Genomic DNA, 22,871 nt, shown 5'->3' with positions numbered 1-22,871 from the left:
TGGTTCGAGGGGGCCCTATAAGAAAATCTGGCACCGGCCGGTCTGTAAGGAGCCCTTGGCCAGGAACACATCTGGGTGGGCAGCAGCCTGTTCTCCGGACTGTCTCTGGACTGGGGGGAGCCTCGAAGGTATGTGGGGGTGCAGGCTTCACAGAGGCTAGAGAGCCTTTATGCAGAAGTCTCCTCAAAAGGAAAAAAGCTGAGCGTATTTTCTTTTCTTTGTCCCCCTTTAATTCCTACTTGAGGACTTTGAAATTGCCCGTGTCTGTGAAGCAATTTATGAGAAGTGTAAAAGATGGTTCCAAATAAACTGTGCTAGTTTTGGAGTAGGCAACTGTGCTCGCACTTTGAATCCTTACTTCTTTTTGAAGATGCGTGGTTGGGGGAAAATTACTGCTTTCTTCTTAAACCTAGGAGATTATGGAATTATCAAATGACATTAGGGCTGAATTTCATATTCCTTTCATTTGTTTGTTTTGATCTAAATATTTTCCTGGTTAACAGGGAGGGTGATTGCCCACGGTGCTATTTGGCAATACTCAAGCAAGTCTCAGCTGGCACCTGCCCTCGACTGGCACGAAAGGGGCGGTGTTCTGATAAAGGGAATTCTCTCCTAATGCTCTTCTAATGATTCTAGTTCTGTCAACTGCGTAATAAATCTAAAAGCAGTGACTGGGTGGGTACAGCAATTGTAGTAACTTCTCACTGCTACCATCTGTATTGTAAATGCACTAGAGATGCAGAGAGATGACCCATTAGTGCAAAGAGATTGCTTTAAAGGCAAAGTATAATAGGCCTGGACATCTTTGTGCGCCTTTCCATTTGCTTGTTTTGTTTGTCGTTGCTTTTTTTAAATTAAGCATATCAAAATGAAATCTGTGGTAGAAGCAAAGTATTTCTGAGGCATAAAATCCAGAAATGCTGTGCAACTCGGGCACTTCTAACGACAGAGCTAATGTTAAATAAACACTGTCAGCAAGGATGTTTACATCCAACTGAATGCCACAATGGAAAAACAAGACCTTGCAAAAAAAACCTAAGCAGAAAACAGGTAGTGGGGGAATTGCAGTAGTTCCTAGCTGATGTAATTAATATTGCAATGTATCCATCGATACAAAATTTCTGCTTTGGTTTGTAGCTTTCTTACCGTTCTTTAAAGATAGTTACCAGTGCATGAATTTACATGAATTTTGGGCAAATGATTTTACTATTATTCATTTTGGTGTTTGCATTCGGGTTGCGTTTAGAAGATGTTTTAGTGGCTCGGTGCTTTACCTGAGGTCTGAAATAATCACTGGAATCAAAAATAACTTCTTCAAAGTCTGACTGCGCAACGTCAGTAAGTGCAGTGAGTGCGTTAAGAGCGGCTGAGTGTGGTTTTAGCTCTTGAGAACGGCACGAATGAACTATATAACACGGGGCAAACTAGCCGCTCAGTTCTAGGGAAGATGGTGTTCTGTGGCCCTTGGGAGGATTTCCAGTTGAAGAGCCATGTATAGAAAATTAGGGAGAGCTTCCACCTTGACATCTGGTCACCAAAGCCAGCACGGGTTTCCATCTCTCCCGTGGCTGTGGGATCCCACCAGGTAGCGTGACTGCAACTGTCACTGCAAATCCGCTGAGAGCTGCTCCCTCTGCTCCATCCTGGCCGCTCCGCTCTGTGGCGCTGGGCCCTGCGCCGCTGGCCGGGTGCCTTCTCCTAAGTGCCCTGCGCTTAGTCTTCTAAAGGCTGGCCGTGAGTGGTAGATGATTTTTGAACGATACAAGGGGGGAACTGAGGAGGAAAGGGAACGTAAACCTGTTCGATAATAAATGTCGACATTGTGAAACCTTAAAATTTCGAGGCGATATCTGAGGGTGTGGCTTTCACTAAAATTAAGAAAAAGACGTTCTGTCTTGTTCTAAACACGTCTTCGCTGCCAGTCTCTACTAGGGGTTAGAAGGTTTCGGGAAGATGCTCCTGTGATACTTAATTTTTTCCTTTTTACCTGAGGTAGAGTCATTTCCACTCTGAAGCTACCCATACGCATTAAGGTAGGGAGTTTATTTGCTGTATCATCCGATAGTGCTGTAACTCCTGTGAATTTTTGTACTGGCAACTTTGGCTACCTTTTCTTACTGAAAACTGGAGAATGAGGGATTTCAAAGGAAAGCAGAGCCTTCCATATAAGAAGCCACTTTTTGTGTACAGCGTGATGCTCGCAGAGGACAGAGCTGAAATCAGGATGTTGGAAAATACTCTGAAAGTGCTAATTAACGAGAAGGTCAGGAACACTGTAGTGTCATTAACGGAACCGCAAATACTGCACGCCAGCATAGTAGAGAACAGCTTTTACGTTCAGGTAATGGGATGTGACAAGGTGCCTAGTTTCACAATACCTACGCATGAAATGCATTAAGAAGTATCTTTCAAGCCAAGGTAAAGGATTTAACCTCTCACCATGCTTGCAATTCAAGTCTAACTTGCACAATTACCGTATATACCCTTCATATTATTATTTCTTAGCAAAAATAGATATGTGTATATCAGCAAGCCTCTCTCTTGGTCTGTTTGCCGCAGTTTGTTTCACGTACGTAACTCTTTCCCCTAAATGCTGGCTTAGAGGGTCTTTCCTTCCAGGACAAGTGGTCGCAGACGTAGCAGGGACAGAGGAGATCCCTAAATGAGCGATTCCCCTCGCGTCTCCCATGGTCTCTTCCCCACAACCTCCTTACTCGAGGACTCACGGGGGGAGGAAGGAGAAAAAGAAGCAACTGTGTGGTCAGGCGGACCCCTGATCACATAACCCATCCGACGGGCAGACAAAGCACCGTTAACTGGAGAATCTCCGAGCAGCTAAGGAGTGCCGGCTACCAGAACACTGCCAGCATCGGTCAATAATAGATAATAACAAATACACTGTAGTTTAAGTGAGATTTTAAACCGTTCACCTTCTAGGTGGTAAACTGAAGTAGGCAGAAGATAAAAGACTAATTTTCATTTGTTAAGGATTTATGACTCCAGATCAAATCAATGTGAACTGTAGGTTTCCACCAAGTAGAAAACCGGGTTTTACGTGATGTAACCAGTACCACTGTCTTTGTGCAGGTTGGTTTTGAGAAAAAGATGCATATTTGTGTAAGTCATTCCTCCAAATGAATCCAAAACTTCTTAATGATGAAACAGATATAACTACATAGGAACAGCTTTTAAATAAAATAATGTTTTTCTTCTGAGAAATCTGCACTTTACAAAAAGGGCTATTTACTTATATAAAAGCAAAATTTACCAAACACTAGACTCAGCAGTCTATTTTTGGCCTTCACAATTAAAACACGTTTGTTCTATGTAACTAATTACACCAGTGAATTACCGTCCGAGCAGCATTGCTATGATCCACCAGTTTGGTGAGTTAATATTACACTCATGTCCCCGTATTCAATTGAACAATCGATACAACCAATTTGAAATCAGATGTATCATGCCTTGTAAATCACTGGATCATAAACCTTAACAATACCAACATGTAGTCAGTATAAAATTGAACTAAATGAGTGGTTTAGGACTAGAGTAATTAAAAAATTAGTTACGCAGGCATTCTATGATCTTCATGTAGAATATGGAGTTGTCTCCATGCACCAGATTCAGTAGTAAAAAACCACCCTTAATTCTCGAAGATGCACCACAGGTACTCCAGGAAAAGAATATGGCAGGTATTTAACGACAACAACAAAAAAAAAGCAAAGAGATTCATGGCAGGGGTTTTTACCTAAGAAGGAATACTTTTCTATTACATCACAGTAATTTCTTAAATTGTTGAATATCTCCCTGAATTTAAGCTATGGGGCAACCAAGATAAAGTCCTTGCAGGGCACGCATTCTCAAGGGAAGCGGACGCTCACACTGAATTGCAGATTAGAGCCTCGCATGGCAATGCCAGAAAAAAAAAAAGGCCCCAAGAGGTGCCTGCAGAAACAGCCACGTTTGCCCCTCCAGCGTGACCTTCTGCGAGCCCGCGCAGCTCTGCAGAAGCAGCGCCCTGGGCACGTGGAGGAGGATTCCTTTTGGACTGTGCTCGGATACAAGCCTGGAACCCGGCTCTCGATGTTGGCTGGGTAGGTATGAGAAGCACTTTAAGTTGTACTTGTGCACGCGTGAGCGAACGTGCGCCGCCTTCCAGCGATTCGTAGCGTAACTCTGGGCTCTTCGATGGGGGCAGTGGGGAAACTGCACGGGCTCCTCTGGAGCCGAGCCCGCTTCCCGCACGGACAGAGCTGGCCTTCCCTGTTCAAAGCCTTGTACAAATATTCACCGTGTAGCTCCTGTGTCATCTAGGTTTTGCTTGTCTGCTGCGTTCTTTTCAAACTGAACTACAGACTTTCTGCTCTTTCAGTCACAAGCTGCAAACAGGTACCGCAATAAGACTTTATGTCCTGGTCAGCCATTTAAAACTGTCTATTGAGGTGGGTTTTTTCCTCCCGTCGACTAACCCAGCCAGAAGACACACAGCTCAGCCAAAAGAGTATCAAAATGTGCCGGGGTGAGAATGAGAGGTAGCGCTTTTGTGGAGATGACTAATAAATTTTGCTAGATCTTTCCAAACTGAAATAGATGAAAGGCAACCAAGGTCTGATAGTAGATTTAAAATGAGTAGCAGGATGGTACCTGGCCATCACAGAAGTTGTACGCATTGTGTTTGTTGAGGTGAATGTGTAAGTCCCTTACTGAGCTGGGCTGTGACATCTCTTCACCCTCCTTTTCCCCCACATCGTAGTATTCGGTGGGACGGCACTGCAGGGTGGGCACGGGCTGGGGGGAGCTGGGTGCCGATGCCGTGGCTGCCTGTTTGGCTGGGGAGAGTTTTATTGCCTTGAGTCGCGTCAGAGTATAACTTTTTCTATTATTAAGTACCATCTGGAGTGCCTAGAGCTTGTTGAGAAGCATTTTTTTTAGTATATGACATACATGCAAAGGAGAGACAAATACACAGATACGGGTATATGGGCTCTGTTCTTGGTATCTCAAATGCGGACTGGGTTTGCCAAAACAGCGACAGCAGTCCTCACAGTACTACCTCCGAAGCCGAAATTTGGCGATAGAACTGTTCTGCTTCCTCTTCCTGGGAGACAGGCTTTTTGTACTCACGTGTGAAATACTATATTAATCTCAATACCTTCTGAACCAAAGGGCTTCACTGCATGGAAAGGACTTTTCCAAAATGAGTGTTTAATCGTGGGTTGAGTAACAAATGCTTTAAGTTTTCTGGTTTGCTCTCCTTTATTTGTTGTGTAATTGCCTAAAAAGATGCACTTAAAGGAGGTCAGGTTCTCTCTCAAAAAAATCTTGAACCCAGCATCCACCTCTGGATGCTGTCACAAGGGTCCCGGTCAGACGTGATCTCCTTTGAGGCTGTGGATCCTGCATCATCGAAGCCTTCCTCCACATGGTACTGAGCTGACAGGCTCAGGCTACCTATGAACTGGCAGCGGTAAGACATGGAAAGCTGAAGGGACAGAAGAGCCTCAACTCGGAACGGGACTTGCAATCATTCGCTTTGCATTTAAGTAGCTGGCTGCTGCTGGGTAGTCGTTGGTCTGATGAGGTAGCTGTTAACACGCCACCTTAAACCCGCCGTCTCTGACTGCCGTTCCCTTTGGTGTGCTTGGCCTCGCTTGCCGTGTTCCCCGGTAATTCACAAAGGGCGGGTGAAGCAGTCTGTAGGATCAAGGAGGGTGGAGATGGGATGTGATGATATCCCACTACCCAGCCTATGCTGCACACTCCGTTCTCAAGTACTTTGTCGCTCACCCATAGCTTGTCCTCGTGTATGACTTATTTTCTTTAACGTGCTGAGTAACTGTACCTATAGGAAAAGGTTCCCTGTACACTGCTGAATTGTTTAGCATCCAACTTAGGACCAAAAGGAACAAAGGCATTTCCAGAGGAGCACTTAGAGCTCTGTTTTGATGTATTTACCCCCTATAACATACAACGTCATAACAGAGTGGCTCGTTTTGGCCTTGGAGGATCAAGATCCTCGGCTGCCCGTCGCTGACATAGAAGCAGAAGCTGAGAATCGTGTGCTTGTACCCCAAGCCGCAGTGCCCCCATAAAGAGAAACATACCCTTTGGGGATTTGTCATTTACATTGCACGCGTGAGCTCTGTGCCCTCCAGCCCAATTGATCGGTGCCCGTATAGCCGTGAGGAAGGAGCGGGTTTTAGAATAACGTTACTCCCGAGACACGTATTTAGCAATGTCATTTGCGTTAGCCCCGTCTTCACAGCCTTATCGGAGCATCTTTCGTCTCTGTGCTCGGCGCATCCCTGTTAGCCCAGCTTTGTCGTTCCCCGGGAAGCTGTCTTCTCGCAACAGCTCTCCACGGTGGTCTGCCGAGACTGTGGGTGCAGCTTGGATCAGCAGACGAGAATCTGGCTTCCCTGATTCTCTTTCTTCCTACACATACTTTCCCTGCGGCCCAGCCTGCAGTTTGCCTCTCTATAAGGAATCAAAGCCGAGAGTATCAGGTTTTTCCCGGCAGCCCTCTGAGTAAAGGCCAGGCCTGTGTAAACCTTTTCTTCTTTGCTAATGCAAGGGAACAGGCAATTTCCTGCTTTCCAGTCCTCTTTAGAATCATTAACTCCCAGTACAGAGCTTACCGGGGGTAATGAACTCCTGCACGTGCTCCTGACCTGCACGCTCGTGTGCAGTTGTGACAACAAAAGGGCCTTTTAAAGGAATAAAACCGGCAGGGATTCAAACTAGGCGCCGAGATGCCAGCAGTGGCAGCACCTTCCTCAAAGTCCTGTAACGAGAGCTGAACGCCAGTGGCTGGTTCCTCCCTGGAAAAATCCCACTGCCTCTCCTCAGCAGAGCCTGGTCCCACGGAGTGGAACAAGACCAGGCTCGGGAGCCAAACCCCGCTGCCTTAGAGCCTTCAGAAAGGGTGGTCTTCTCTCGCTGTAGCTGGCAAAAGCAACATTAACTAGAGCTAGTGTCACCTTGCCCCCATCTCCTGGGCATTAAAATTCTACTGGCATTAACATCCGTGCGCTTCTTTACTAGCTCCCTTGCTCAGGATGTATTTCACTGCTATAACTGTTACAATATTACGCTCACCTCATAAATATCCGTTGACAAGCTGGAGCATACAACTGAAGTTAAGTTTATATATTTTTTTAAAGATAGCTGATTTATATGTTTAGTCTAGAGAGGGGTTGCTAACCCACCCACGTCCTGTGCAGCTCTGAGCAGCGTTCAGGGATTTAAACTGACGTGTCTCTCTCGCTTGCCCTTTGTCCCTAACGATCGGGTCGTCCCTCGTCTCGGAGACCCGAGGAGCTCCGAACAGTTTAAGAATTTGGAATTGGCTTTACACTTCCGCTAACAGAAACCTGTGCGCTCCGTTGCCAAGCTCTTAGCGCTCAAACCTCGTCTCTGCAGATGTGCGTTGCTACCAGCATGTTTATTTTATATAAAGCAAAAGCATTTTAAGTTGTCAGAGTTTTCTGTCCCTGCATATGCCGTGTTATTGCCCACAGAAGACCACCCCCAACGGGTTTCAGCGGCTGCCGGCTCACCAGCCGCCGTCCTAACGCAGTGCCATTAGGTAGCCGCACAGGGTCCGAGTGAAGAAGTCCCAATCGGCATCCCGGAACCACGCTATGGTGGCAGATATTTCGCACCTGGGAAAAGATGACTTGCAGTGCTATACAGTGCTGGGAGTATCATTTTTCACAGAATAAATCAGCGATGAATCTCTTATAGGAATGATCTTGAGCTGGCATTATTGCTACAGAACCCATCGCTACTGATGCAGACGTCAGGATCATTTCTAGGGCTGCCCAAGGAGGCTTTCTCCCCAGGATTACTTAATTGATGGCTGAAACGTCACCGAGAAAGATGACGTAAGCCCTGAACCCCAAGAACAACACTGGATGGGCCCCAAATCCTCCTTAAGTAGCAACAACGTAGTAAAAAGAAGCAAACTACAGATAAATGGTGCTATATATTTTAACCCTAAGAAGGATGGGGTTTTTTCACTCTAGCAATTTTTGCTGGTAACTTGCGACAAGTAGAAGGGCATATAACTTGTTTATTATCCTCATATTTATGTAATGTGGCCTCCTTAGCTTGTGTGCGTGAATGTCATGATCTTTCCAAGCAATCTAGCGGTCTTGTAGGTCAGCTTCGAAAAGTCACGTAATCTGAAGAACAGTACTTTCACAATGAAAACGGGCATCATCTGCCTCAAAACAAGACTGCTTTGAGGAGAATGTGCCAGCACAATTACAGGTACCTCAGTAGCTGAGTCTGACTTCCCAGCCACCCTCCATCCCTCGGTCGTGCTTTACTTACTATAGGCAAGTAAAGTGAACATGGAGTGCAGTGCAGAAAAGGAGGACGGGACTAATTTCTTTTTAAAAGATAGTACCTGTCTCTCTGCACGAAATAAATACTGTATTTTAGAGTGTAGGCCAACAAAACAAAACTGCCAGTAATAGGTTCTAAATAGATATTTCAAAGATGTTGTCTAAATATATAAAGTGTGTAATGGATGGGCAAGAGTCTGTTGCTGCTGTGTCAGACAGGTATTTCTTGCAGGAAAATACGCAGCTCAGTTGTAGCCATCTGCCTCAAACTTTAACCTTAATTTAAATATTATGCAGAAAGAAGTAATTTCTGCAGAGAAACCCCGCGGGTATCTTACACCCATTTAGGTCTTATATCTGACGTAGTCCCGGTTCAGCAGTTCACTACTGTTGAACAAAGTTGCTAAGTTCTGGTTTGATGGGTATTTTCAAGTGCCTGGAATTTAGTCGTGTGTTTTGGTAAATCTCGCCTTGATGTGGTTTCCTAAAAGTTTGGCGCAAACGTTCACCGACACAGAGCAAAGCGTGCATGTATAAAATGCTGCTGTTGTCATCTGGCAGGGTTTGCTATCCGCTTCGTACGCACTTTGCTTAGATGTAAATGGAAATACTCGGTGCACTGCGGTGAGGAGTCGAGTGGTATTATCTGTAGTATTTTTAGTACACTGGCGGCTTCGAGAAAATGCCATTAAGAACGGCTTTTCACCCCACTAATAACGCTTATTTTGTAACTGGACATATGGACATTTCGGCACAGTTGTTACAGCGAACAAAACCTTCAAAGTACATATTGACCAGTGGCGTAACCTTGCGAAACCCCGGACTGAAGGGATTTTGTAGCTCAGCGTGCTGCGTGGCACTGAGTGCTTCTGCCAAGGCTCCCGGTACTTGAGAGCAAAGATGCAGGGCTAGACTTTCAACACCGTTTTCCCACCTTTGCAATTCCAAGAAACTTCCACAGAGCTCCATCTGAAAAGCTCCATCCACACTGAACTCCTGCTACAATCAAGTCAGACAGGAGCAGCACAGGTGCCGTACGGCTCCTCGCCCGCATCTGCACAGACCTGTAGTCTGCGGAGCTGCTCGGGAGCGGGGCGACCACCGGTTCTTCTGATCATCTGTACTGCCCTTGTGTCTGAGTGCCAGTCGCTCTGTCACGTATATGCCAAGGAGGCAGCTCTTGCCCTGACCGGTTTTCAGAGAAGGACAAGGAGGCGAGCGCATCGCGGAGGTATGCAGGCAGGGAAGGGAAGGGAAGGGAAAGGAAACAAGTGCTCGACTAGCGTGAGCATTTTGCCAACCTGCCTAGACAGGTTTTGGTAACGAAGAAGGGAGGGATTTATCTTTCTTTGCCAAGTTTTCCGTGCCTGCTTTATTCAGCAGTTCTCCAAATAAACTACTGCCTTGAAAAAGAGCGGTTGTGACAAGCTGCCTTTCCTGCGAGTTGGCCTTCCAGGTCTGGGAGAAGAGAGCGCAACGAGCTGCTGAGCCGGTTGTGTGGGCCTTAGGGGAGAATAAAACTGTATGCATTTGTAGCATCTGCTTCAAAAGGAGGTTGTGGCAAATATTTTATTCAGCAGAGCTGGAGGTCTCCTGTCTCTAGAGGGCAGGAGTTTGTTGTTTTCCTCGTACAAGGCAAGCATTGCTTATGCAAAAGGAAAGGATGTGGAAATGGCCTGGAGAGTCCCTGTTTTTCTATCACGGATTCTTTGGAGCGAGGGCCCCGGCACGCTCTCCATCTGACCCCTTGGCAGTAAGCCTCCCTCGCTTGCAGTGCTTCCGCCTCCGTGCAAATACACCACGGCCTGGCGAGGTTTGACCCTTCTGTCCTGAAGGACACGTTCTTGTTTTCCCATTGCAAGCGCCTGCCAATGGAGGGCTCTTCTCCTCCAGATCTAATTATGCCTTGGAAGGCAGATCAAGCTTGTTCTCACTGCCAGGGGGAAAGTGATCCCTGTCCTGGCGGCCATCCCAGCGCACACCTCACCCAGGGCTGACGCTCGCTCGCGTGGCCGCGCTAACCAGGACGCTTCTTCTCCCGTCATCCCCAGTGATATGCTGAGCTGTCACCGGGAGAGCTCCCTTTCCTCGAGTGAGAAACCGCAGGGGTGCGATTCTAACACTCATTTCCAGGTGAAGCTTCGAGAGCTCTTCCTTAATTTCTGCAGTGTACGTGCATCGCTGCGGCGGGGTGGGGTTGCTAAGGAACAGGAGAGAGGTTTTCTCTCAGAAGTGTCTTGGCTCTTTGAACTCTTCTAAAACTTTCTGGGATGAATCCTTGTCAGGAGTATTATTGGGGGTTCCCATTTATGTTACGGGACGACTTACAGCCAAGCTGACAGCAGGCTTGATCTTTAGTTCCAAATGTTTTCCCTGTTTTAGCATCCTAAAAATGACTCCTCGAGTCTCCTACATCTTTTGGGGAGGGGCGGGGAGAAAAGAATATGCTACTAAATACATCACATTTCAAGCCTTGTAAAATCAGAAACAGAGCCCAGTTTCAAGCCCACTAAAACCAACAAACATCAAAACCTGGGGCTTTGGAGTCTTTTTCATCTAAAAAAGCAAAGAATATCAGAAATTTGCAGTTCCTAGAGATGGCATCTCTAAAGCAAAAGTCAAACATCTCTATCATTCTTCCTTCCTCCCTCCCCTCTGTGCAACTACTCAAAGTGAGAAGAATGCAATTTATCTTTCTCTGACATCAGAGGTAACGGCAGATAAACCATCACTGTCAGAAGAACCATTCTCTTCGAACTCCTGTTCTCCTCCATCATGACCTCGACTCAGGAAAGTCCCCTTCAAGCCTCTCCTAAATCTCCTTCCTTTAGGAACACTTCCCAGTCTCCTTTCCCTGCTCGGCTTCTCTAACCGGGGCTTTTCTGAACAGATCTTATCACCTTCAAATGGCACATAGATTTAAGAAGCAGATGCACGGCGGCTATCAAGTCCGTAAGTCATCCAGGGGTCGTGTTGTCAGCTCACAACAGAGCAATGAGGCGGCACTCATACCCCAGCCAAAAACCTGGCCCATTTGATTTTAGGGTATCTGACTGGCATATGTTAATTACTTGTAAAGAGAGCAGTCATCCCAACCAGATAGCGTTTAGGATGCTATGTAAATTATTTTAAAATAATTATTGCACAATTATTATGAGGAAAAACTTCCTCTCCAGAAATTCTGTGGGAAAATCTGCATCTATTTGAAGATGCAGATAGGGTTTAAGTAGATCCTCTTAGGACGGATAGTACAAAGGCCCTGGCACAGCGGGAGGGCGCAGCTCTACCACGGCCGTGACCGCTTAGGCTGAGATGGCTCTGCAGCTGGCGAGGCAGAGCCCCGGCAGGATCCTCGCTCTGCCACGCGAATGCCTGCACGCCCAGTGCGCGTGGCAGCCCTCTAGATGCCACTGTGATCCAGCTGTCGCTTCACCAGCCGAAGCCTGTGTGGCGACTTCCGATAGCTGGATCCTTCACAGCGATAATGAATTCAGCATTAATGACGCTGACCACTGGGCCCGGCAAAGAACGCGGATGCCAAGCTGTTTCCCCACCCCTCGACTCGTGTCTGCTTCGCCGGCACAATGAGTGCACATCAACAAGTCAACTCTCCTTTCTGCAGACAAAACCCTGCAGCACATCATTAGGCTTTTGTTTTAATTCAGGTGGATTAGGGATGATAAACACAGATATTTGGATATTCCTCCCTGCCCCCCCAAAAAAAACCCATTCTCCATTCAGAGCAGTGTTAGAAGTGGCAGCTCCAGAATCCTCTACCCTGGACCAAGGCCTAAATCCTTCCCGAAAGCCAAACCCTCATGCAACACGTAATTAAAATGACCGCAGAAAGCATTTTCTCCTGTGGCCTGCTCCACATCTGATTGAGACCTTCTGGATTATGAGAGAGGAGAATCTACGAAGCTGTCTGATTTATGTTCATATACATCTCTGTCGGTCTGCCTTGCTCTCAGTTTGCAAAGACCCGTATTAATTATATGTCAGGCATATTTCAAATGGTGCTAATTTATTGCTATTGTTGCTAGCATTACTGCTGGTTGAAGCCCTCGCCGTTGACCCACGATCCGCTGTACTCGGAGAACGCAGAGGAAAAGATTGCTGTAACTAGGCTGTTACGATAACAAGTGCCGATTTCTGATGCTAATAAATGGGGACAAAGATGAAATGCCAATACGCATTTCCACATCTGCCTAGCCTTTGAATTAGGAGTTGGTGCCTCTGTCCAGGAACACAGACTGTTACAAGTGAGGGCTGCGTGTCTGGCCCCCTTGCGTGCAAAATTAAAACTTAATCTCTCCTTGTGTCCTTCTAGCAAGGCACTTGCTAACAGTTCACTCGGATGTACTAGCGTCATAGTTACCAGCCTCTGTTAATTTTTAGGCACTGCTTCTGATCTCATGTGTCTCGCTGAAAATCAGGAGTAGCTCCTTTAAAGTCAGCAGCGTAAAGCTCATGGAAATAAGATCAGAAGCTGGTCCTCAGATTGTATTATGACAGTGTGGTGTCTATCACGGGCTCCTTTTCAGGACTACCAAGCAGTTGGCCCGTTACACGTGGTGCTGGCAGCCTCTAGGATGTGCGCACCGCAAAGAGATACCGCTCGAGTCCTGCAGCAGTTGCGCTCTTTTCCTTCTTTGTGGACTGGGGTATGTGGGGTTAAGTCTGTATTTTCTGAAATATTTTTTTCCTCCTTGGAAATCACTGCTACAGATGTGCTTCATGGAGATGCTAATATTCTCCAGAAGCCAGGAGAAGTGTCCCATGGGGACACAGTCAAACTGCATTTACTCTCTTCCTTGAGCAGAACAAGACCCATACCAAATCCTTTTTCCAGCTCTGAATGCTGAGGAAGAATAGGGTGTTTATGGTCTACAGAGCAACCCACATGGGATTAGCTTCTGTCGCTGCCCAGACACTGTCTCAATCACTTATAAGCACCTCTGCGTTGCCCATCTTTTCCTCTTAGGAGCTCTCCTGAGAAACGTGGGGGAACGGGTACGTGGCGCTGGATTTTGTTCTGTTTTTCGGTTTGAATCCTTTCCCTTTCTCCCTTCGTTTACTTGGATCAGTATAATTTGTATAATGAGTTTGGGTTTGGGTGAGGCTTTATTATACGTGTGCCCGGAGATCTTGGTATTAAGTGCATTTTATAAATTAATAAATAAATATGCTCATTTGTTGTAGAAATTCTATTGTTGATTTGGGAACAGTAAGCTCTTGCAAATCTCAGCTTTCACCTTGCCAATCACTCTATTCCTCTAAAGTGCACTGCAGTTACTTGGAACCTTTTCTGGGTTGGTGTTGGCATCCTTTTGCTAGATTACATTTATGCATTAGTACCATCTGTGCCTGCTGTACCTTCTGTGAGTTAGCCCTGGCCAAATGACTGGCATTTATCTGGAAGTGCACTGAAGGAAAAAAAAAAAAAAAAAAGGAGAAAAAGAAAGGGGGGGGAAGGAGGAAGAGAGACAGTAAGGATGGTACCTAGAGCTTTATGCTTGCTGCTGGCATCACTGGATCTCGGGGAGGAAGACACACTGGTGAGCACAAACACCTGCACTCATGTCCCTTATTTCAACGGCCGATGAAATCTGCCGTGTCCTTTCTGAGTCTTTCTCTCTATGCAAGAGCTGTTTCATCCTGTCGTGGTATTTGAATAAATTCTCCCTGCCCTTGCGTTCTAAAGGAAAGACAAGCTGGCAGGACTTAAGAGGAAAAAACTACTGCGGCCGGAGGGACAGTTTCGGATTGGTGATGGTCTTTTTCCATTGCATCGCGTTTCAGTTTGGTCAGAGAGAGTTTGGACCGAGTGATGCCTTTAATCTGTCAGCTAGTATTGGACGTTATTTACCACGCTGATTGCACATAGGAATGCAGATGTCACCGTGCTGGGTTTATTATTTTGCTTTCTATTCAGAGTCATCTGCTGGTGAAAGAAACTTAAGTGTGAAATAGCCTCTAGTGGTTTGTTTCCTATATAAAGGGAGAGGTGGGCATTTTCTTCTGTTACTGGTTCTTAAATGTCTGTCATGTTGTTCGTCATAATAAACAAAAAGTGCTCCCTGTTGAAAGTCAGACAGTACTGGCAAAGAGCAGCATAGTAACCTTCTTCCAGGACTGCTGAGAAATGGGAGCATTTTGCACAGGCCAAAGCTTTACTACTACCCCTCTTAGAGCATCCAGCAGTACCTCGCGGCCGTGCCTGCGTAGCCAGTCAAGGACCAGAGCCCGTCTCCACCTCCCGCCTCATCCTGCCTAGGCGGAGGTAGCTCCAAGAGAAGGGCCTCTGACCCGTAGGTCACCGTGTATCTGTTAGATAAGGAATGTCTTAACGCTAACGCAGGGAAGGGAACTCCTGGCAAAGCCAACGAAAGCATCGTGGTCCGGGACTGTCCAGGCCATCTCTGGATACAGACTGACGGGCAGCATCCAGAGCGCCCCTCCGATATTTAGAGTCTCTTTGTTCCCAGTACAGCTGTATCTGCATCACAAGGTACATTGCTCCTAGCTCTGCAGCTCCTTCGTCCACATCAGTCGAGTCTGGTCATTTAAGAGATTGTGAACTAAAAGCAAAGATTTCCTCGTTCTGCTCTGGTTTTGGTTTAAGACTAGTTTCATTGAACCCAAGCAAAAGAACTTTTGTGCATACTCTCAGTTGACAACAGTTTGGATCCATTTGTCGTAAGTAGGTAGGAGCAAAGTATGAAGAGCAGATAGAAATACAACTGAGAGAGTTCTTAAGCTGAACGTAACTGTCTGCTAAGAATTAAAAAAGATAATTATCTGGCTTAAGAATTACTTTAATTAAAATGAGTGCAATGTCAGTCTGTCAAGAAAAATAATGTGCCTTACCCAGCCTAACCTACGTTAGAGAAAGAGCACACAAGCTTCTGGCAGAGCGTCTAAGAAGCCACCTCTGAGCCGAACACGGTTTTCCTACCGAGGCTGGCGAATCAAATGTTCTACTCCAAAGACGGACTCGTCTCTGTGTTTGCCTGGACAGTGCCAAAACTGATGGAGCTCTCTCTTAGTTGTAATCTAAGCATTCCCTGAAATTAGGATGACCTTACAGTAGACCCTCTCAGCAAGAACGGATGTTGGCTTATTGGCAGTTTTACTTGCGTGCTGTCTGTTCGTAGTGTATTTTTACTGAGATCTGATATTGTAGAGCAGAGCTTGTGATTTATACGTATACGGCATGTCTCCTTCAGGGGCTTGCCTTCAATGCCAGTTCTTGCTGCTTAGGTGTTTTGCGTTCACGGGGCGGGCGTCCTAGCGTGGGAATAGAAGTCGCACCCTTTCACCAAAGATACTCTTTAGTAAAGGCAATTTATAGTTACACAAATGGCATCATCGTAATTTGTATGGACCGCCTTTTGCTGTGGCGTTTCCATAGCACGTGGCACGAGCATTCTTGGTCTGTAATAGCAGGCTCTTGCCAGCAGCTCCGCCAAGCCAAGCCGTTCTGCTTCAGCAGTGCCGGCGGCACGTTCTGTAGGCGGTGGGGCACGAGGAGGGAGGCGCGTGGCTAGCCTCCGGCCTCTCGCCCGCCCTGGGGGCACCGGCCCCTGCCCGCCTAGGCCAGCCTGACAGAGAGGAGGAAGGTCCAAGCGTGCTCGTGGAGGCCTTCCCTGGAGGGAACGGCCTGGGGAGCACAGCCTGCTGACGAGACAGAAGGTATAAAAGCAGCAGCGGCTGCTCGTGGTGGGTTCCATGAAGGTCAGTTTTTCACACGTGCTCTTACAGGCATACCGAAATGATCTGTTCCCCGAAAATGCTTGTTGGCATTCTCTTCTGTACACTTTGTGCTGTCTTGAACATTCTTACTTCAGATTTATATCAGGATAGATAAACGAAGAACTAGAGCTAGTTTTATACATACTTACAGATAATAAATACATTTTTTTTGGTTTTGTTCTGAATGACCACTTTCATACTGTGGAATCTTTTCTACTAAGAATATGATATTTGGAATTCAAGATTTGCTTTTTCTTTCTTTCCATATGTTCTGTGTTAAACATATGCTATACTTTATATTTAAAAACTAGCAGCAGACTGAAAAAAATAGCCCACACCACAAAAATATGTTTGCTTCATTATCAAAAGCTTCTGGGGTGTTTTAGTTGTTTGGGGTTTTTTTATCACACGCTGGGGGGGAAACACCCTTCAGGACTGTTTCAGAATGTGAAACTAACTTTTAGGAGCCTTGGAGAGAGCGAACACCTGGTTCTTCATTTGCAGCATATATAAGGCTTGTCAGAGCTTAGAGCTATACATTGCTACGTAGAGGTGGTGATTTGAGTTGTCAGCTTTGTAATTAAGGAAGGAAGCCCCACCACTTAATTTAGGAATTGGCCTTTGAATGCTTGGATAATAATTAAACTGGCCCCTACTGAAAAACTGCACTAATACAGATGAAAAGGGTCCAGCGTCTGACACCTGTGTAACTTCTTACATCCCGACCTAAAAGACCACCTCTGTTACTTCCCCGCCTGGGAGTACACAGGGTTTTCCTATTGATCTTCTGCGTTCATATAGAGAAGTACCTGTTGCTTACCTAATATGGGCAGCGAACGAGATGCAGCACAGAACTGGGCGCAGCTGAACGCTAGGTCCGTATGTGGCATCGCCACATCACAGCTGAATGCTGGGTGTGTATCTGGCACCGCCAGGTCACAGCCATAGCGAGATGGATGATCTGTCTTGCAGGACTGAAATGTGAAGCAACGTGCTACCGATTTTTTTACATATGCCACTGTTGTTTTGTGTAAGCTCAGCCTGTGGTTTTGGTTTTGGGAGGGGGGGCAGGGGACAACGACAACTTCATCGTGAGCCAGATCGTCTTCTCTATCCAGCCACGTCCATGCTCAGAGCCTCTGTCCCTGTGGCTGTGCAGCTTCATTAGTCTGAGAGGAGGAAAAGGTTCACCCAGGGGCCCGCCCCTGTTGGCGCCGTGCTCTAGGAGATTTATAGAGCGTGGGGTAGAGTCGGGAAGCTTCTCGTCAGAACCACCGCTGAGCCGCTGGCTATGCTGCGCCACGAGGAAGTGCATTGCCAAATCCTCTCCCTTCCACAAAGGAACCCGCAGAGTTCCTCGGCAGTTGGTGCGAGGCGAGCCCTGCCAGACGCGGGTCTCGCCGAGGTGTTTGGTGTGTGCGGGTGGAGGTCAATGCAGCTCAAGGTAGCTCTCTGCTCTGAGCTTGCTCCTTTCTCCCTGCATGGAGAGACACTTAGAAATGTCAACGCGAGAAGGAGAAAAAAGTTGCAAGGGATTTGAAAGAAGTTATAATCATCCTCATAGTCTGTTTCAGGATTGCTGCCTACGGTACTGAACTTTTATAATTGGTACAAAGAAAAAGAATGATCGCCGCAAAAAGATCCTTGTTTAAGAGTAGGGAAATGGTACGGTATGTTTAAGTTGAGGTAAGATTTAAAAATCCTGTGATAAATCTAACTGGTGAATTTAGGAAAGGAAATTGGGGTTTGTCATTTGTTATATAAAAAAGAAGTTATGTGGCTGTTGCTATGGTGACGTCTTGTTTATTATACAGCAGAGTAAACTGTGAAAATTTGCTGCCTGAGAGGGCTTCGAAGTATGTAGCTTTTCCCCCCCCGCCATTGTTTTAGGTCTTTTTCATGAATGTTTAATTTGCTGTTGGGGGGGAATGCCCAGTCATTCTCTTTCTAGGTATGAATATTTTAAACTTTATGAAATCACTGGTAATTTAGAACTTGTCTCTGAAATTACCTGGCAAATGACCACAGCAACATTTAGAAGTAAAAAGCAATGAGGTGTGCACAATTACCTTCTAAAGCTGGACACACACACACATACTTAAGCATGAATTTAATTATAATAAGGGTAGACTGGTGCCTTCCTTAAATCCTGTCACTGAGGAGGATGACAGCTGTTTCTAGTTGAAACCATAATAGAACAAAAGCCTGCACTGTTAAATTATAAACTTATAAAGAAAAATGCCCTTGCAAAAATAAGATATAGGTTTAATTATTGTAATTAGTTGCATATTTCAAATTCTGTTTTCTAACGTGTAGTTACAGTAGTAAAGATAGCTTTGTGAACTGTCTTAAAATGGCTTACATGAATTCAGCTGCAGTTAGTAAGGGGCTGCTTGAAGCTAAATGATTTTTTTAAAGTTTAAAATGATCGAGGGATGTCGATTGAGGGGTCTTGTACCGGCTGTAATAGAATTCAATCAAGCCAGTCCTATCTTTTGCGTACGTAAGGCCTTACTGAAATAAATAGCCCTATTAAGCCCCACTTTGCTTGTCTAAAAATCCTTGCTTCTCATTATACCTTTGCAAAAAACCAACTGAGGTTTCAGAGTCTGTGAATTACATATAGCATACAAGTACAGAAAATTCAAGACCTGCTATTGTCACTTAAGGCCGGATTAAGAAAACACACTGCTAGCATTATTCCATACAGATGAGAACTATACAGCTTCGTCTACAGCTGAATACTAGTATATAATCTTTCTTGCTGTAATGGACAAATTAACAGTCCAGGTTTTTGCTGCTGTAACCTTTAAAGGTGTAAACTCCTAAGAAAGGTATGAAAAAAATACTTCAGCTAAACGGAGCAGAAGCTGCCATCAATGAGGTGGATTTTCCCGTGACTGATCCCGTTAAAATCAGCAGGGCTACATTAAAACACCGTTAACGTTGGAAGGTGTACAAAATACTGTCAGCGTCATACAACACTGCATTAAAAAGTGCAATGTAAAGATACAGGAAAATTTTGTAAAATCTATCGAAACAATTTAAAAAAAACAAACAAAACAAAAAAAAAAAAACCAACCAAAAAAACCCCCAAACCCCAAAACATGAGAAGTGGGAATGCGGTCTCTGTATTGCATCCAATCTGATTTCAAAGCGAAGTCTTTTTAAAATAAACAGTCTTCCTGCAGTGCTTGCAACCCAACTATCACAGCATTATAAATTAATGCAAAAGATGCCAAAAGGCCCCTTAAGTAGAAAATGTCAACCCGCAAATGTGAAGCAAGAGATTCACAGAAGAACTTAAAGTCTCCGAGTCCCACTGAAACGCTTTACACCCCGTAAACCCCTTTGAAAATCTCGGTCCTGTTTCACTGAAATAGCCAGATTTGCTAATGGAAGTACGTTCTCCTTCAGACTGAATTCACGGGGACGGCCGCTTCTCTTTCACACGCGCCTGCGGTGTCCATGTGTCCATGGAGCTTGGTGCACACGCTGATATAAAATCAGGTTGGAGGTGGACCAGAATCAATCTCGCCCCTCTCACCTCCCTTCCTTTTCATGCAAAGGTACAGTAGAGGTCTCGGATCAGCACGTGGTGGTACGTACCATATGTGCTGCAATACCTATGCACAAGAGGATGAGTTAAGGACAGAGTGTCAGCCTTAATTGGAGTAAGCTGTCAGACCAGAGATGGGCTCGCATGTTTGAAAGTCTGCCACTTGGACATTAAAACAATCACATGCCACAGCTCCTTCTCTCCCGAAGGATAGCACAGATTAAACTCAAATGATGAGGTTAATGTGGAAAGAAGTGGTTTTAGTTATGACTACAAGAAACAGGCTTTTTTTAAAAAAAAAAAAAAAAAAAAAAGCTGCTCAGTAAACAGCTGATTCAAGCAAAAGGAGTGCCTCACTGTTTCCATAGTGCAAGGCACGGAACGTGCACTTAGGAGGTTTGAGAGCTTCTTCCTAAGACTCGTTCGTAAAGGCTTCATTAATAACATAATTTATAAACACTAAGGAAACTGCAGAAGCTGGCTTTTGTAGCAAATAGGAAGTACGAAGTTGCATTACAGAGGAAACATCAGAATTCAACATGGATTGAAACCCTGCCCCCGCACGACACAGACCAGAAAAAAAGCTTTGGCTGAATCCAGACCTTCAAAGGCTGAAAGCTAGGAAGGATTCCACCCTGCAGATGAGTACATTAACTCAGCTGTAGTCTCCCAGAAAAGAGCCAGCTTACAGTTCTTCCACAAAGCTGTAGCCTTTGAAGAGGCTGGTCGAAGCAAGAGTCAAATGAATGGGTAATATTAAAAGAAGACCAAACAAAAATCCCTTCACTGCTAAAAGTTACAGATTTACGCTTCGCTGATGGCAGCATTTGATATTTTAGGATAGCTTACTAGAAACTTCTAATTTGTTTGGGGAAAACCCTGTAATCTGTTTAATGCTTGCTGCGGGTAAAACATGAGCATGAGGGAGAAGTGATGCATTCGGGGGAAGCACAGGGAGGTGCAGCTGAGCTTGAGCCTGCTTGAGATTGTAGTTGCATCTGCAAAGCCAGGACAGACATCTGTAGCCTACCACAGGCCAAATCCATCACTAATTCTCCATTTTACTATGATTTATTGTCTTAGATGGAAGCAGTGGTTATTACAGGCATCAAAAACTCATTGCTGCAATGTGTCATCTCCTGGTGTCTTATTAAAGTAAATAAGAATTGTCGAAGCTGGGTGTGAAATTAACACCAGGAAACACTCAAGAAAACTATTTATGTAAATTATTGAGGTTTCCTGTACAACAGCACTCTCTCTATTTATTTGTATTACCTTTACTCTGGTAAGAGCCCAGATAAGAAGCCGATGGTGCTGCTGATCAAGTCACAGCATGCAGCTGAGCATGGGCGTCGCATTCAGCCGGAAAGATGGCTGTTGGCTTTTCAGCTGGCTGCTGAGCCCCTCACCACCGCGGTTGCGTGCTTTTAAAATCAGAATAGCCAGGGATGTTACTTTGTGTGTGACTTCTCGTTCTTATCGGGACCTAAATGCAAAAATCCAGTTGTAGCTGCGCTCGTCCGCACTCCCTTGCTTAAACTTAGGGTGAATGAAAGCGTGCAAAGAATTTTTGTTAACCTGTGAGCAGAACAGGGAGAGGAGATGAAGTTACCAGCATCTGGTATTACGGAGGGGCGCTGGCGATTGTTTTCTCCTCACCAGAAATATGCCGTGGGGTCTCGGCAGTTTCTGAGGGCCGGCAAGGAAAGAGGTACCTATCTGTGCGTGAAGAATGGGCACTGGCACTGCGTTATTCCTCTGGCCTAGTATAGACACTCCCCACCTGGATGGAACTTGTCGATCGCCCTTTCTTAAGCGTAGCTTCTTTTCAGTCAGATAGCACTCTGCCGCCGGACAGATGTAGTTGTTAAAGGGAAAGCCTTCCCCGTGATGCTCCTGCTTGCGTGCGTTCTCTGCCTAAGGTACGGGTCACCAGCTGGCATTGTCGGGCTCAGTGGGACAAGACCGAATCTTTATCAGGAATTGCCTGGGTAGAAGACATAGGATGTAACTGCATAGCAGGCTTAAAGTTTTTGGGAGGAATAAATTCTTAACATTAATAAAAAGAAAAAAAAAAAATCCCTTTGATATCTCTTTGAGAGGATATTCTCACTAAGGCTTTACTAGTACAGATCAGAAAAAAATGTTTCTGTTCTTTATCTTTCTCTTACTTCTTCCCACAGACAAGTGATCTGGCTATACCTAATTAAAAAGAAGAAAAAAGTGGCATAAGCTTAATTAAGATTTTAATTCAGTTACAGACTATAGGAATAAATCACTGCAGACTTGATAGTGACAATAAGAAAATACAGTGCCTATTCTTCCTCTGTAATAGAGAGAATAACAAACGATGCGGAATGCTGAAGAGGGGAAAGGGACACAAGAGCCGCTGCCCCATTTTGAACCCCCTCGGGCACAATGCGGTCACAGTGGGGTGAACATCACCTGCGGTAACTGTGCTTCCGAGGTTGTGTGCTCCTGGGGCGCACAAAGGTAGGGCCTGCAAAAGACTGCTCTTCCTTTCTGGTGCGTTCCTGCCTCCTGTGAAACGGCTGCTCTGAGGTTGGCCACGTGCACAAGGACACGAGGAGGCAGAGGCCAGCTTTTGCTTGGGAGAAGTAGGGAAAAAGAGCAGGTAATAGGTCCTGTACTATGTGCACAAACTCTGTAAGGGATTAAGCAGCCAGCTGTTTTGGCGCCTTATCTCAAAATAGGGCATGAGCTTGTCCTGGCTTAATACGGTGCTCTAAAGGCAGCAGGAGCTCACACAGCGTGGCAGCGTGTGGGACTGTCAACAAGCACCTAACCAAAATAGCCCTGGAGATGCTTTAAGAGATGCAGTGTGTAAGCAGCTGCGTGCAAGCAGAACTTCAGAGCTGCTGGCTAAGAACTTACATGTCTGTTAGCTCAGACTTTCAAGCGGCATGTTTTTAATCATCTGGCTCACTCAGCCCACTGCCGGGGAAGCGCGGTCCCGCTGCAGCCAGGAAGTGACACCCCGTTTGCACCTAGATTGGCAACTCCGTGGTGCCAAGCTGCAGCCACATCCGAAGGGAATCCCAAACTTGTTGGACCACAGGAGCGCTGCTCTCCCTCGAGCTTTCTAGGGCAGGGTGTGCCACAGCGCTGACAGACACTGGCGGGACGCACTGCAGCTCTGCTGAGCCTCGGCGGGTGCCCTAGACCTCGGCTCCCCTGCAGCCAGC

The 22,871-nt window shown here is 45.8% G+C and overlaps 1 protein-coding gene and 1 long non-coding RNA gene across 3 annotated transcripts in view; one reads left to right on the top strand and one right to left on the bottom strand.

The window, feature by feature from the left end:
• ANTXR2 (ANTXR cell adhesion molecule 2) overlaps positions 1 to 22,871 on the bottom strand; it is a 116,669-nt gene that overhangs the window by 2,869 nt on the left and 90,929 nt on the right. The window lies entirely within an intron of this gene.
• The window catches only part of LOC142601598 (uncharacterized), a 306,344-nt gene that overhangs the window by 261,576 nt on the left and 21,897 nt on the right, over positions 1 to 22,871 (top strand). The window lies entirely within an intron of this gene.

The sequence above is a fragment of the Balearica regulorum genome, chromosome 4 (genome assembly GCF_011004875.1).
Source record: "Balearica regulorum gibbericeps isolate bBalReg1 chromosome 4, bBalReg1.pri, whole genome shotgun sequence".
Classification (NCBI taxonomy): Eukaryota; Metazoa; Chordata; class Aves; order Gruiformes; family Gruidae; genus Balearica; species Balearica regulorum.
This window is presented reverse-complemented; position numbering and strand designations above follow the sequence as displayed.